A 15,386-nucleotide genomic window follows, 5' to 3' on the forward strand; every position below is an offset into this window, starting at 1 on the left:
TGTGATCTGGTTGTGCGCCGGTGATGGTGGTGCTAGGAAAAGTCCTTGGCAGGTGAAACGGGGAAACAGACAGAGGGCTGACAAAACTGGCCGAGCAGTCTCCAGCCAGAACCAGGTCACCAGGACAGAAAGCCCAGGTCCGAACAATGGCAGAACCGGTGCCAGACCTCACCCCCAGCGTGGCCTCTCCTCCCCAGCATTTCCCTGCTCATGGCATCCAGACCCTCCCCTGCCCTTTCCTCCCCGGAGATAACGTGTCAGCCAGCCCTGGGTTTTAGCTCCAGGCCTAGAAAAGCAGCAGAACCAGGTGGGCCAGGCAGCGGTGCCAGCTGCAGTGACTCATGACCCCCTGCCACGGCTCTGACCAATTCGCGGAGACCACAGCCCTGAAAGGACTCACCTGGGACAGCTGATGAAGACCCTATTGAGATCCCTCCAAGACCTCCCCGTAAAACCCCACCTTTAGAAAGTGGAGAAGAGCACTCGAGACAGGGAAGCCAGTGTGTGCCCTCCTTGGGTCTCCTTTTCTGAGTAACCTGTCTTTGTCCTAAGCTCTAAGTTCATGAGACTTGCGACCAGGGGATCAGAAGACAGCAAGAGCTCGATGGGGGCTAGTCCCCTGAGCCTGTCCCCAAGTCCCCCATTCTCAGACTCTCCTGTGACCTGACAGCAGCCCTGCCTTGGCTCACTTTTTAATCTTAATTTTTTTTTTTAAGAAGCTTAGGCTATTGCAGTAAGATTTATATGAGGTTAAAATAGAAGGTTGCTCACAGGTACTCTGTGTCTTGGCTCCATTTGTCCCGCCAAGTTAAAAAGTCCAGTCTTGTCTTCAATAAACCCAGCATAACACCCAAAACCCAGATGTTCTGCATCCTGGTTTAGCCCATATCAAAGCTTACGTTAGTCCCGGCATTGCTCAGAGCCTGTAAAGCAGCCCTGCCTAAGTCTCTCCCATTGTTTCTTCCACCGCAAGCCCTCCTTGTTTCCCTGACCCCAGCTTTAATAGACATTGTGGGTCAAATAAGTTTGTAAATATGATAAATATGTTGGCTCGTTTATAGTTTGCACTGGGTGTGGGAGACAGGCTGTAAGCATGCAGGGTCATTATAGCCTAAGGCTTAGTTTTAAAACTAAGCTTTTCCCCACACCCTTGACTGCTGCGTGATAGGGGGTGGTGCACTCTCATGAGGAATCCTATTTATGCCTCAGATAAGTGACTTTGTATTAGAGACTTTTTAATTTATATATTGGATTAAAGGTTTTGATCTCTACACTATAAAAATGGGGCTAAGGCTGGGGCTGGGGTTGCAAGGCCCATGGAGCAGAAGGCGGCTGTGATGGTGGCCCTGGCTACTGGCTTTACATTTGGCATAGTCTGTGGCAGAATTCAATACAGATGAGTATGGAGCCACCATCACCTTTGAGCGGTGGAGTAGAGGACTGGCTGCTGTTATGGTTCCCCATGGCTGTCCTTTTGGGGATTGTAGGCTGGCTGACTTTTACAGCATGGGTGAGGAAACCGAGAGCTCTGTGAAAGAGGCTGCCCGGGACCTGCAAACCAAGCAGTAGAAGGAGCTGGAGCAAACATGGGAGAAAGAGATGCCAACCCTGGAGCTGGAGCAAGCACCAGAGAAGGAGGCCAACCAGGTTCGTGAAATTCGCTTGGAAATGGAGCAGCCTCTGGAGAAGGAATCACAAGTTCATGAGTTGCAAATTGCCCTGGATGCTGTGAAGAGCCAGCAGCGGCAGGAGGCCGGGACTGAGGCCAGGGGCCCATCAGCGGAAACTGATGTTTTCAGTTCCTCTTTGAAGGATGAGGAGAATTGGGCTGGAGTTGTGATCTGCAGTCTCCAGAAGGTGAGAGCCCAGCAGCAAGGAGTACCTACTATGCCCCTGGTGGGTCTGTGATTTTGGAACAAAGGGGTGGGTGCATCATGCTCTCTGGAGCAGAGATGGAAATGCTGACTGCCATTGCCACATGCTCCTCTTTGGGACAGTGTAAGACCTGCCAGGATGGCAGGGATGAAGGAGGTGGCTGAGGCCCCATGTGCGTGGACTGATTCCTGGACTATGACCAGAGTGGGCACTGGCTCCTTTGTGGAATGGACTTATGGATTTTGGACAATGTGAAATACCCTAATGGGGATAGAGGGCGGCTTTGTTGGAGGCCCTCCTCCTGCCCTGGGAAGCTTTTCCCATGGCTAGAAAGAAGTCAGAGAACATTTTGCGCTTTTGGCAAAGTGCTCAGAGACTGGTGAAATGTACCTTTGTAATTGTTGAAACTGTATGATTTGTGCTGTTGTTGCAATTTGTGTAATGTGCCTAATTTCCTTGTGCAGGAATACCTGTGCTTTAGATTGTAAGCAAGCAAAAGTGGTGGAATGTGGGTCAAATAAGTTTGCAAATATGTATATGTTTGCTCGCTTATAGTTTACACTGGGTATGGGGAACAGGCTGTAAACATGCATGGTTGTTATAGCTTAAGGCTTAGTTTTAAAACTAAGCTTTTCCTCACACCCTTGACTGCTGCTTGATAGGGGGTTGTGCACTCTCATGAGGAATCCCAATTATGCCTCAGATAAGTGACTTTGTATCAGAGACTTCCTTATTTGTATATTGGATTAAAAGTTTTGATTTCTATACTATAAAATGGGGCAGAGGAGCCCATGCTGGAAGAGAGCAGAGAAAGGCCACATGGAGGAAAGGAGAAGCAGCCAAGATGGTGGACTACTGAAGGAGAAGCCAATTTATGCAGATTTTGTGCATACAGAATGAGATGGGGAATAGAGGTGAGTAAGGCTGGTGAGGTAGAAACCTTTGATTCTAGGAAACTCAGATAAGTCAGTGACTTTGGGAGCCCTGAATGGAAAGGGAAGTGTTTTCCCACTGTGTGTATTTCTTGCCTGCTGGGTGCAATCTAGGATTGAAGCTAATGGCCCACTAGTTCTTGGCTCCATTGTTTCATTACCATCTGTCCGAATCAAGTGTGACCTGCATGGGCCAGGCGGCTGTGATGGTGGCTGAAGATACTGGCTTTACAGACATCCTCTCAGAATCACCTGGACTGTGTTGTGAAATCCTTCCTGCACAAAGTCAGGAACCCACACACTGCTGGCCGACCCCAAAAGTTTCCTTCAGAGAGAGCGGCAAGATGGTGATGGAGTAGGCGGATGTACCAACTTCCACTTCCCAGAACCAAAGTGGATTACAATTTAATTTTAAGAACCATCATCTGGAAAAACCAACTTTGGACTAAATTAAGAGGACTCTTTAACCAAGGAACACCAAAGAAGCCACACAGAGCCTGGTAGGAAAAGCAGAAATGTGGAGAGGGCTTCCCAGCTCTTCAGAGAAAACGGCAGCCCGGAGAGACTCCCGTGGTGGGAAGAGAGTTTAATGGAGAGAGGAGGTCCTGGGCCTCAAGAACAAAGCCCCAGCCTGCAGCCCCAGATCCTAGAAGAAGCGTATGGACAGTATTTAGCTGTGAAACAAGTCAGGATACTGTTTGTGAGAAAGAGACAGATTTCTCAGACCCAGGATTCTTCTTAAAGGGATTGCACAGAAAACCTCTTTCACAACCACTCGCCCGGGGCTCTGGGGGATGGGGAGAGAGGAGAAGACCAGAGTAGCAAGAAGAGAGTGTAATCTAGGAGGCACAGGCATAAACACTTTGAGGGACAGCCACCCTAACCCCTGGGCTGAGTCACTCCCCAAATCTGAAGTGAATATTTCCCCTGGAACCAGCAATACCAGCAAAGGGAAGCAGGACACCAGCCAAACAAGCTCTTCCATGGCACTCAGAACAGAATTGCTTAGAAGGAGGGAGCCTTAAGGAATATAGTATTGAGTGCTAGGGTCTGAGGTGCAATGCCCCCAACCACACTGCTGGGGGCTCACCGGAAGGTAGGAGGTGGCAAGACGCAGAAGCGTGGTCCTGTCGGCAGGGGCTGAAGACAGGCCAGCCATGACTGAGGCCTGGCATGAGCTCAGTCTTGTCCGGCAGGGGCAGAAGGGGCACACAAAAGTGGTCTGACTGGCTGAGGGCCTGCCTGCAATCCTGCCCACAGGGGAAAGGTGAAAGCCTGGGATCTGCAGAGACCCACAGCTGAGTGTGGGCACGCAGCCCTGCACAGCTCACTGAGCTGGGACTTGCAGCCTGACGTGTGAGCACAGCTCCATCCATGGGGGCGGGGAAAAAGCCTGGGAATAGGTGGAGACCCGCAGCTGAGCAAAGCTGCTCACCCCTGCCCACAGTACTCAGGTTTGTGGCCCGGGTATAGTGTGCAGCCCCACCTGCGGTGGCGGGGTAAAGGCTGAGGCTTGTAGACCCGGGCACATGAACAAAGCCTCTCTCATAGAGGAGAGGTGGAAACCGGAGCAACAGTCAGAGCCGGCCAGTGCCGGCAATGCCCATACTTGAATACCCAAGGCAGCGGCAGAGGGGGTGGTGGGCCTGCAGACAGACTACACCTAGGGAACACAGAGACCAAACCCTTCTTATACATAGACAAAATGGGAAGGCAGAGAAATGCAACCCAATTGAATCAAGAGAAATCCCCAGAAAAGGACTTGAATGAGTCAGATATAACCAAATTACCAGATGTAGAGTTTAAAATAATGATTGTTAGGATGCTCAAAGATCTTAGAACAACAATAGATGATAATAACAAACAACTAAATAAAGAGATAGCAAGTATAAAAAAGGATATTGAAATAATAAAAAAGACTCAATCAGAAATGACAAATACGATATCAAAAATGAAGACCACAATGGAAGAAATTAAAAGCAGGATGGATGAAGCTGAGGATCAAATCAGCGAGTTAGATGACAAGATAAACGAAGACATGGAAGCAGAGCAGCAAAAAGAAAAGAGACTCAAAAAGTTTGAGGAAACTCTAAGAGAACTCTGTGACAACATAAAAAGAAATGACATCTGCATCATAGGGGTTCCTGAAGAAGAAGAGAAAGAACAAGGGATAGAGATTTTGTTCAATCAAAGCATAGCTGAAAACTTCCCTAAATTGATGCAGAAAAAAGTCACACAAGTTCAAGAAGCACAGAGAATTAATTCCATTAAAGAGAAACCCAAAGAAATCTATACCAAGACACATCATAATTAAATACCAAAGCTAAGAGATAAAAGAGAAAATATTAAAATCTGCTAGAGAAAAAAAGGCTATCACCTACAAAGGAGCCCCCATAAGGATAACATCCAACTTCTCAACAGAAACAGCTGAGGCCAGAAGGGAATGGCAAGAAATATTCAAAGTAATGTAGAACAAGAGCCTACAACCAAGACTACTTTATCCAGCAAGGCTATCGTTTAAAATTGAAGGAGAAATAAAAAGCTTCCAAGACAAAAAAATCTCAAGGAAAACCAAACCAATGGTACAAGAAATGTTAAGAGGCCTGTTGTAAACAGATCAAAGTGGGAAAAGAATATAGCAAAAGAGGAATACAGCTTTAAAGAATAAAATGGCAATAAACAACTACATATCAATAATAACCTTAAATGTAAATGGATTAAATGATCCAATCAAAAGACATAGGGTAGCTGCATGGATAAGAAAACAGGACCCATACATATGCTGTCTATAAGAGACACACCTTAAAACAAAAGATGCACATAGACTGAAGGTAAAAGGATGGAAAAAAAATATTTCATGCAAACAGAAATGAAAAAAAAGCTGGGGTAGCAATACTTACATCAGACAAAATGGACTTTAAAACAAAGGCTATAGTAAAAAATAAAGAAGGTCACTACATAATGATAAAGGGAGCAATCCAATAGGAAGATATAACCATTATAAATATCTATGCACCTAACATAGGAGTACCTAAATATATAAAGCAGACTTTGATGGATATAAAGGGCGAGATCAACAGAATACTATAATAGTAGGAGATTTCAATACCCCACTAACATCACTAGATAGATCCTCAAGAAAGAAAATTAAGAAAGAAACAGCAGACTAAAGGACACACTAGATCAACTCGATTTAGTAGATATTTTCAGAACCTTTCACCCTAAAGCAGCAGAATATACATTCTTTTCAAGTGCTCATGGTATATTCTCTAGGATAGACCATATGTTAGGGCACAAAAGCGGTCTCAACAAATTTAAGAAGATTGAAATCATATCAAGCATTTTCTCTGATCACAATGGCATGAAACTAGAAATCAACCACAACAGAAAAACTGAAAAATACTCAAACACTTGGAAACTAAATAGCATGTTATCAAATAACGAATGGGTTAACAATGAGATCAAAGAAGAAATTAAAAAATTCCTAGAAACAAATGATAATGAGCATACAACAACTCAAAATTTATGGGACACAGCAAAAGCAGTACTGAGAGGGAAGTTCATAGCATTACAGGCATACCTTAAGAAGCAAGAAAAACTTCAAATAAACAACTTAACTCTGCATCTAAAAGAACGAGAAAAAGAACAGCAAGTAAAGCCCAGAGGTAGTAGAAGGAAATAATAAAGATCAGAGTGGAAATAAATGACATAGAGGCTAAAAAAACAATACAGAGGATCAATGAAACCAGGACATGGTTCTTTGAAAAGGTAAACAAGATCAAGGAACCTTTAACCAGACTCACTAAGAAAAAAAGAGAGGACTCAAATAAATAAAATTAGAAATGAGAGTGGAGAAATAACAACTGACACAACAGAAATACAAAGGATTGTAAGAAAATACTATGAAGAATTGTATGCCAAAAAATTAGACAATCTAGATGAAATGGACAAATTTCTTGAAACATAATATTTTAAAAATCAATCAGAAAGAATCAAAAAACCTAAACAGACTGATTACAACAAATAAGATTGAAACAGTTATAAAAAAAAAACTCCCAACAAACAGAAGCCTGGGGCCCGATGGCTTCACAAGTGAATTCTACCAAATATTCAAAGAAGAACTAACTCCTATCCTTCTCAAGCTATTTCCAAAAATTCAAAAGGAAGGAAGACTTCCAAGCTCCTTTTATGAGGCGATCATAATTCTGATTCCAAAACCAGGCAATGACAACACAAAAAAAGAAAATTATAGGCCAATATCCCTGATGAATTTAGATGCTAAAATACTCAATAAAATATTAGCCAACCGGATCCAGCAATATATTTAAAAAATATATACACCATGATCAAGTGGGATTTATTCTGGGAAGGCAAGGCTGGTACAATATTTGCAAATCAATCGTGATTCATCACATAAACAAAAAGAAGGAAAAAAACTACATGATAATTTCAATAGATGCAGGAAAAGCATTTGATAAAATCCAGCACCCATTCATGATCAAAACTCTCAGCAAAGTGGGAATACAGAAAACATACCTCAACATGATAAAGGCCATCTATGACAAACCCACAGCCAACATCGTACTCAATGGGCAAAAATTAAAAGCTATCCCCTTAAGATCAGGAACAAGGCAGGGGTGCCCCCTTTCACCACTCTTATTCAACATAGTTCTGGAAGTCCTAGCCAAAGCAATCAGACAAGAAGAAGAAATAAAAGGCATCCAAGTTGGAAAAGAAGTAAAACTATCATTATTTGCAGATGATATGATATTGTATATTGAAAACCCTAAAGTCTCAGTCAAAAAACTACCAGACTGAATTCAGCAAGGTGGCAGGATATAAAATTAATACTCAGAAATCAGAAGCATTTTTGTACCCCAACAATGAGCTGTCAGAAAGAGAAATTAAGGAAACAATCCCCTTCACTATTACAACCAAAAAAATAAAGTATCTAGGAGTAAATTTAACCGAGGAGATTAAAGACTTGTACTCAGATAATTATAAAACATCGATAAAAGAAATCAAGGAAGATACAAACAAGTGGAAGCATATACCGTGCTCATGGTTAGGAAAAATAAACATCATTAAAATGTCTATATTACCCAAAGCAATTTATAAATTCAATGCAATACCAATTAAAATACCAATGACATATTTCAAAGATATAGAATACATATTTCAAAAATTTATATGGAACCAGAAAAGAACATGAATAGCCTCAGCAATCTTGAAAAGAAAGAATAAAGTGGGAGGTATCACACTTCCTGATATCAAGTTATACTACAAGGCCATTGTACTCAAAACAGCTTGGTACTGGCACAAGAACAGGCATATAGATCAATGGAACAGAACAGAGAACCCAGAAATAAACCCATACCTTTATGGACAACTGATATTTGACAAAGGAGGTAAGGGCATACAATAGAGTAAAGATAGCCTCTTCAACAAATGGTGTTGGGAAAATTGGACAGCTACCTGCAAAAAAAATGAAACTAGACCACCAACTTACACCATTCACAAAAATAAACTGAAAATGGATAAAAGACTTAAATGTAAGCCGTGAAATTATAAGCATCTTAGAAGAAAACAGGCAGTAAGCTCTCTGACATCTCTCACAGCAATATATTTGCTGATTTATCTCCACGGGCAAGGGAAATAAAAGACAGGATAAACAAATGGGACTATATCAAACTAAAAACCTTTTGCACAGCTAAAGACAATAAGAAAAGAATAAAAAGACAAACTACACAATGGGAGACCATATTTGACAATACATCTGATAAGGGGTTAATAACCAAAATTTATAAAAAACTTGTAAAACTCAACACCAGGAAGATAAACAATCCAATCAAAAATGGGCAAAAGAAATGAATAGACACTTCTCCAAAGAGTACATACAGATGGCCAACAGGCAGATGAAAAAATGCCCTACATCACTATTCATTAGAGAAATGCAAATTAAAACCACAATGAGATATCATCTCACACCAGTCAGAATGGTGCTCATCAACAAAACAACATAGAGTAAGTGCTGGCGAGGATGTGGAGAAAAGGGAACCCTCCTGCACTGCTGGTGGGAATGCAGACTGGTGCAGCCATTGTGGAAAACAGTATGGAGATTCCTCAAAAAATTAAAAATTGAACTGCCTTTTGATCCAGCTATCCCACTTTTAGGAATATACCCTATAGCAGGAATACCATAGCACTGTTTCAAAAGGAGAAATGCACCCTCATGTTTATGGCAACATTGTTCACAATAGCGAAGATCTGGAAACAGCCCAAGTGTCCGTCAATGGAGGAGTGGATTAAAAAGCTTGGGTACATATATACAATGGAATACTATGGGGCCATTTAAAAAAAGAAAATCTTACCTTTTGCGACAACATGGATGGACCTGGAAACTATATATTATGTTAAGTGAAATAAGCCAGGCAGAGAAAGAAAAATATCATATGACCTCACTCATTTGAGGAATTCAATGAACAATGAGAACTGAGGAACAGAATTGAGACAGAGGAGAGATCAAAGGGACCAGAGGAAAAGAGGACAGAGGGAAAGGGGAAGATAGGAAGGGATAAACCTGAAGGGAAGGGGGGAGGGTGCTCTGGGGAGGGGGGCAAGGGAGATGTTGAGGGGAATATGGGGGATGGGGGATGCATTCAGAGCAACACTAGAATCTATATAAACACATTAAATTAAAATCAATTAAAAAAAGTTTCCTTCAGCCTTTATGATAATAATAATAGTAATAATAATAAAGAGTGACTCAGAAAGAGATGTAAAAACTTAGGGCCAAGAAAGTTAAGACTGAATTATATTCTGGGAAGTGCTCAGCAATGTCAAACTGTTATTAAAGATTCTATTCTAGACATCTGAGCAAATACAGCGACCTCACACTAAAAAAGAACACCACACTTTGTGTGTTTTCTTCCCCCGAGGACGGTCAGGGTTTATCAGTGCCGCGGCTCTCCGAGCCTTCCCCTGCTTGTCCGGGGCATTAAGAGGCGGCTGGATTTGGAGGAGCAGAGGAGAAGGGACAGGAGTGGACACCAGTGGTGGTGCCAGCGGGGTTGGGGAGCTTCTCAGGGAGGTAGGTCTCCAGGGGCCGTAAGGGTAAATAAAGGACAGAGGGCTTGAATGCCAAGCTGAGGACAGCCAAGCCGGCTTTCTCCCAGGACAATGGGGAACCACTGAGAGGCTTTCATCATGAGAATGACAAGGTGGAAAGGTGTTTCCAAAGCCAGAATCTCACAGAAACAGGTGAACCCCTGGAGCGGTCTAGAGGGTGACTGCGAAAGGAACCTCCTGACCACTCACTGAGAGTGTAGAAAGCAAGGTGAGCTCTCCTCCCCAAAACCAGTGACATTCTCTGCATGTGACAGCTGGGCCTTCGGGGCTCCCCCAGGCCTCTGCAAGAATAATGACACAAGCATCCCCAAAACGCTGGGCTGCACAGAGGTTTGCAGACTCCAGGATCACTGCTGTGGGCCCTCAGTTCTCCCGGCAGCTCACAGGAGTCACGGGAAAGTTGTAACCCGCTGGGAACCCCCAAACCCTGGTTTGCTCCGCGCCTACTTGCCTCTGTATGGAAGCAGGTCAGGAGCACGTTGGGGGAGGGCAGAGGTAGGTGGGAGAGGAAGGTGAGTCAGTCCACGGTCCTCCCATCCCATCAGCCAGGTTCCAAGGGCCTTTCAAACGGCACACATACAACAGCTCACTCCAGTATACCAATACGCATAGACATCAAGACATGCAAATTAAAACCGGGTACTCGGTTTACCCCTATCAAATTGGTGAGGACTTCTACCACCAAGATTTTAGCGAACACATCAATGATTGGCGAAGGGAATGGAAAAACAGGCACTTCACCACCGCTGTGGGAGATAAACCAGCGCAGGCTGCGTTGGCCGCAATTTGGCAAAAGCCGTCCAAACACTTCAAAGGCAGCATCGCCGTTGCCTTGGCTACTCTCTCTCCGAGAATAATTCTGAATGGGCCCAACGGCACATGCTTAGGAAAATGGCCGGGAATGAGACTGTTGTCCTGAGACAAGTCTTTGGTGCGGACTCTGGAACGCCAAGTCCTGCGGGGGCGGAACGCTGCCCCGGCAAGCACTGATAAGATTGTTTAAGGAAGCAGCTGATTTCTATGGCCTTTCCCCTACATACCTGAAAGCTATTAATTATCCTTCTCTGCACCTGAATCCACTCTAGGCTAATTTGACCCAGGCTCTGCTAACTTGCTTGATGAGCAAAGACACGAATAAATGCGATGAGGCTGCAGAGATCTGGGCTCTCAGTCCTAGAGGCTGGGAGTCTCCGTACCCGTCTTTTCTCTATGTGTGTCTTGTGTGTTTTTCTTAAGTCCTGCAGCGCCTTCCTCTCGTGCACGCTCATTGCAGAGCTGGTCACGGCACACACGTATCAGATGGCTCTCCTCGGTGATATCAACAGTAGTAAAAACTATGAAATCACCTGGTGTTCAAAACAGTAAATACATAATACTTAACAATCTGTTAAGTATTCCTACAATGGGATGCTAGAAACACACATATAATACTGTTTGTAAAAGCCCGTTTAAAAAAGTTCTCCACTTCCTCTTAAAGAAGGATCAGACACTTGCATTTATTTCTACTCCTTCCCCAAATTCTTCTAAAAGGGAAGAAATAAAGTCTTTAAACTAGAGGCACAAGGCCACAGGTGCCAACAGAATGGAAGAGGAGACCACAGTAGCAGCAGTGTGGGGACGGGAAAAGGGACAGAGCGCTGACAACTGTCTTCTAAGCAGAGAAGGTGAAAGTCGGTGCACGGGGAGGGGGGAGCCCCCAGACAAAGGGATTCACGATGGCCACGGCAGAGAACTCTCTGGATTTAGAGTTACCAGGTGCCTGTGGAAGTGGGGGTACAGATACCCCCATTTGTGCACATGGGGGTACAGCTCTGCCCTCTGAGGCCCACCCCCAGGCCAGCGTTCCCACGTGTGCCTCTGCCAGTCCTGGGACTGAACTGAGTCCAGGGAATCCAACCAACTGATTACGACAGAGATCAGAAGCCTTGGCAGGGTCAACACAATATGGTTCCTGTCCAGAAATCTGAGTGTCAAAAGGGGGGGAGTTCCCTGAAGCTCAAGAAGTGGCCGCTGTATCCTGCAGTGGCTCCGGATGATGCCAATGCCTGGCCACCTGCCCAGTGGTCATGATGGTGAACAATGTTGTTCCTGCCCTCATCTCACTAAGCGACCATCCATGGTCCACTTTTCCCATCAAGTAATTTATTTTCTGGGATGCAGTTTTGTAAATCAGTTGTTACATATAACAAAAGCCAAGAAATATACAGTAATTACTAAGAATAAAAGTGTAGAAAATACCAAGTATTGACAACAACATGGAGAACCAGACATCTCTCAGTCGGCTGGCAGGAAAGCGAATTTGTATGATCACTTTGGGAAGCTTTTGGTGTGTCGAATAAAACTGTCTTATGCAACCCCCATGACCCAGCAAAGCCACTGATAGATAAGTAGCCAGAAGAAAGGCATGCAGGTAGTCACTAAATGACAAGTTCTAGCACATTCATAATAAACTGAAACTGGAAACTATCCAAGTGCCCATCACGAGGAGCATGGATAATGTATGACATAGTCACGCAAATAGTGAGTCCACAGCAATGATTAAAAACAGCAGCGGCCACCTGCTAGCTGGAGAGCGTCATCAACACGATGTTGAGAGAAAGAAGTCAGATGCCAGAGTCCGCGACTCTGTGTCTGTGAAGTACAACATCCAGGCAAAGGACACTCACTACACTGCCCGGAGTCAGGACAGTGGTCACCACTGTGGATCGACGGGTGGTGGGCAGGGTCCGGAACTGAGTTCAAGGTGCAGGGATGCCGACCATGTTGTGCCTCGATCTGGATGCTGGGTACACAAACATGATCACTCATGAAACTTCATGAGGGTGCCACATAGTCTGTACATGCGTTACCTATACTATCCTGTACGTATGACATATTACATATCAGCATATATTATATACAGTAAAACCTCAGTTTTCACTGACTTTCGGTTATCATCTGTTTCAGTTTTCGTCAATTTTTTCCGTGAAAAATTTGTCTCGGATTTCCTCGGTGTGCCCACGTGACCTCCCTGCTAATTCTGTGAAAACAAAGGGCGACCCAGGCATTCTCCTGCTCAGTGTGACGTTGTTTCTCATTGTGTGAGCATCACCCCGCGCATCTAGCCAAACAATTCCATTGCTTCCCAGTGTTTTTGTGCTTTTTTTATTGATTGGGAGTGCTAGTACTACAATTACATGTGAGTGATTACTGCATACAGTAATTGAATTTACATGGATTCATATGGAAATAATTGCCTCCGTTTTTGTTGGTTGGGATTTCACCAATTCTTTTCAGACAGATTATCAACAAAAACCAAGGTATCACTGTATTATGATACACTACATATTACATGTTAACATTATCTATTGTTATACTATATATAACACATATATGTTTACTTTCCTATATGTATATTATGTTCAATTAAAAGCTTAAAAATTTGTTCTAGGTTTTAAGAACTTATTATCTAATAGAGGCAATGAGATTGTTATAGATAAAATTAGCAAAGATATATAAATTATAGAAATAGAATAGAATGAGGCCCTGGCCGGTTGGCTCAGCAGTAGAGTGTGGCCCAGCGTGTAGAAGTCCCGGGTTTGATTCCCAGTCAGGGTACACAGGAGAAGTGCCCATCTGCTTCTCCACCCTTCCCCCTCTACTTCCTCTCTGTCTCTCTCTTCCCTTCCTGCAGCCAAGGCTCCATGGGAGCAAAGCTGGCCCGGGTGCAGCGGATGGCTCCATGGCCTCTGCCTCAGGTGCTAGAATGGCTCCGGTTGCAGTGGAGCAACGGCCCAGATGGGCAGAGCATCACCCCCTGGTGGGCATGCCGGGTGGATCCTGGTCAGGAGTTTGTCTGCTGCCCCCCCTCTCCTCACTTTGGAAAAATACAAAAAAGAAATACAAAGAAAAATTACAAAATAAAAAAGAAAGAATAGAATGTAAATAGTCAAATGTGCAATTATTTTAATCAGGATTCTATTGTATGTACTAACAGAAGTCTTACTTAAACTTACCCAAAGTGTATATTGAATATATTGGCTCTTGTATATGAAAATTCCAGGAGGTAAATAGAGCTGCAAGTGCAATAATATAAAGGGGCCCAGATAGATTAGATAGATAGATAGATAATAGGCAGCTAGATCGGTAGATAAATTCACCTTTTACCAATCATACCCCCTGGGAAGAAAGAAATCTGTTTCCTGCAGGTCAAGGTTAAAAGCTTTCCATCTAAGCCTCCAAGACATGTTCCAGCAACCTCGCCCATGGCTGCCCCCGGCCATCACTGAACCTCCCTGGCCGCTGCCACCACTCCTTTGCTGGCCTTTACCCTCCTGTCCATCCTTTCAGTCCCAACCTGAACTCTGCCCCATCCATGGAGAACAGCCATCTCTTTGCCAAGAAATTGCTTTGTCCTTCGACATAATCGTTTGACAAGGTATGTTTCCCCCTCCCCGCTCCTTCCATCTTAGGGAATAAAATGATGTGCGCTCTGAACACAAACTACAGTGTGTCCGTAAAGTCATGGTGCACTTTTGACCGGTCACAGGAAAGCAACAAAAGACGATAGAAATGTGAAATCTGCACCAAATAAAAGGAAAACTCTCCCAGTTTCATACCTATTCAGGGCAGTTTGATGTGGCAGTAGATATCTATCTATCTATCTATCTAATCTATCTGGGCCCCTTTATATAATTGCACTTGCAGCGCTATTTATCTCCTGGAATTTTCATATACACAGGGCACAGATTTTTTTAGGGCTCCTTAGGTAGCTAGCCCGTATAGCCTCTACAGACTCGTCACTGACTGATGCCCTACCAGAACGGGGTTTCTCCACCAAACTGCCGGTTTCCTTCAACTGCTTATCCCACCGAGTAATGTTATTCCTATGTGGTGGTGCTTCGTTATAAACGCGCCGATATTCACGGTGCACTTTGGTCACGGATTCGAATTTAGCGAGCCACAGAACACACTGAACTTTCCTCTGTACCGTCCACATCTCAACTGGCATGGCCGTGGGCTGCTCCTCTGTATACACGGTGTTACGTCATCATCTGCGCATGCGCACATGCTATCACATCATCCTACAGAAACTGGGAGGGTTTCCCTTTTATTTGGTGCAGATTTCACATTTCTATCATCTTTTGTTGCTTTCCTGTGACCGGTCAAAAGTGCACCATGACTTTACGGACACACTGTATTAGCAGAACACAACGCACTGACTGACTAGGTCTGCCTCAGCTGCAGGAAGGGAGGTTTGTCTATCATGTGTTGCCTGGGGTAGCGCTAGGCAGGACAGCTTCCCAGGTGTTGGGGTGAGCCCACCTGTACCCTCATTTCCCTCCTTCCCCCCACCCCTCCATTGCCCAGGGAAAAAATCTTGACTTGCAGCCAGGGCCAGAGGCTGACAGGGAGGAGAATTGGGCTCGAGGTTGGGCAGAAAGGTCCGGAGTCCAAAGCACCGTTGAGGGA

The sequence above is a fragment of the Saccopteryx leptura genome, chromosome 9, assembly GCF_036850995.1.
Source record: "Saccopteryx leptura isolate mSacLep1 chromosome 9, mSacLep1_pri_phased_curated, whole genome shotgun sequence".
NCBI classification, from domain to species: domain Eukaryota; kingdom Metazoa; phylum Chordata; class Mammalia; order Chiroptera; family Emballonuridae; genus Saccopteryx; species Saccopteryx leptura.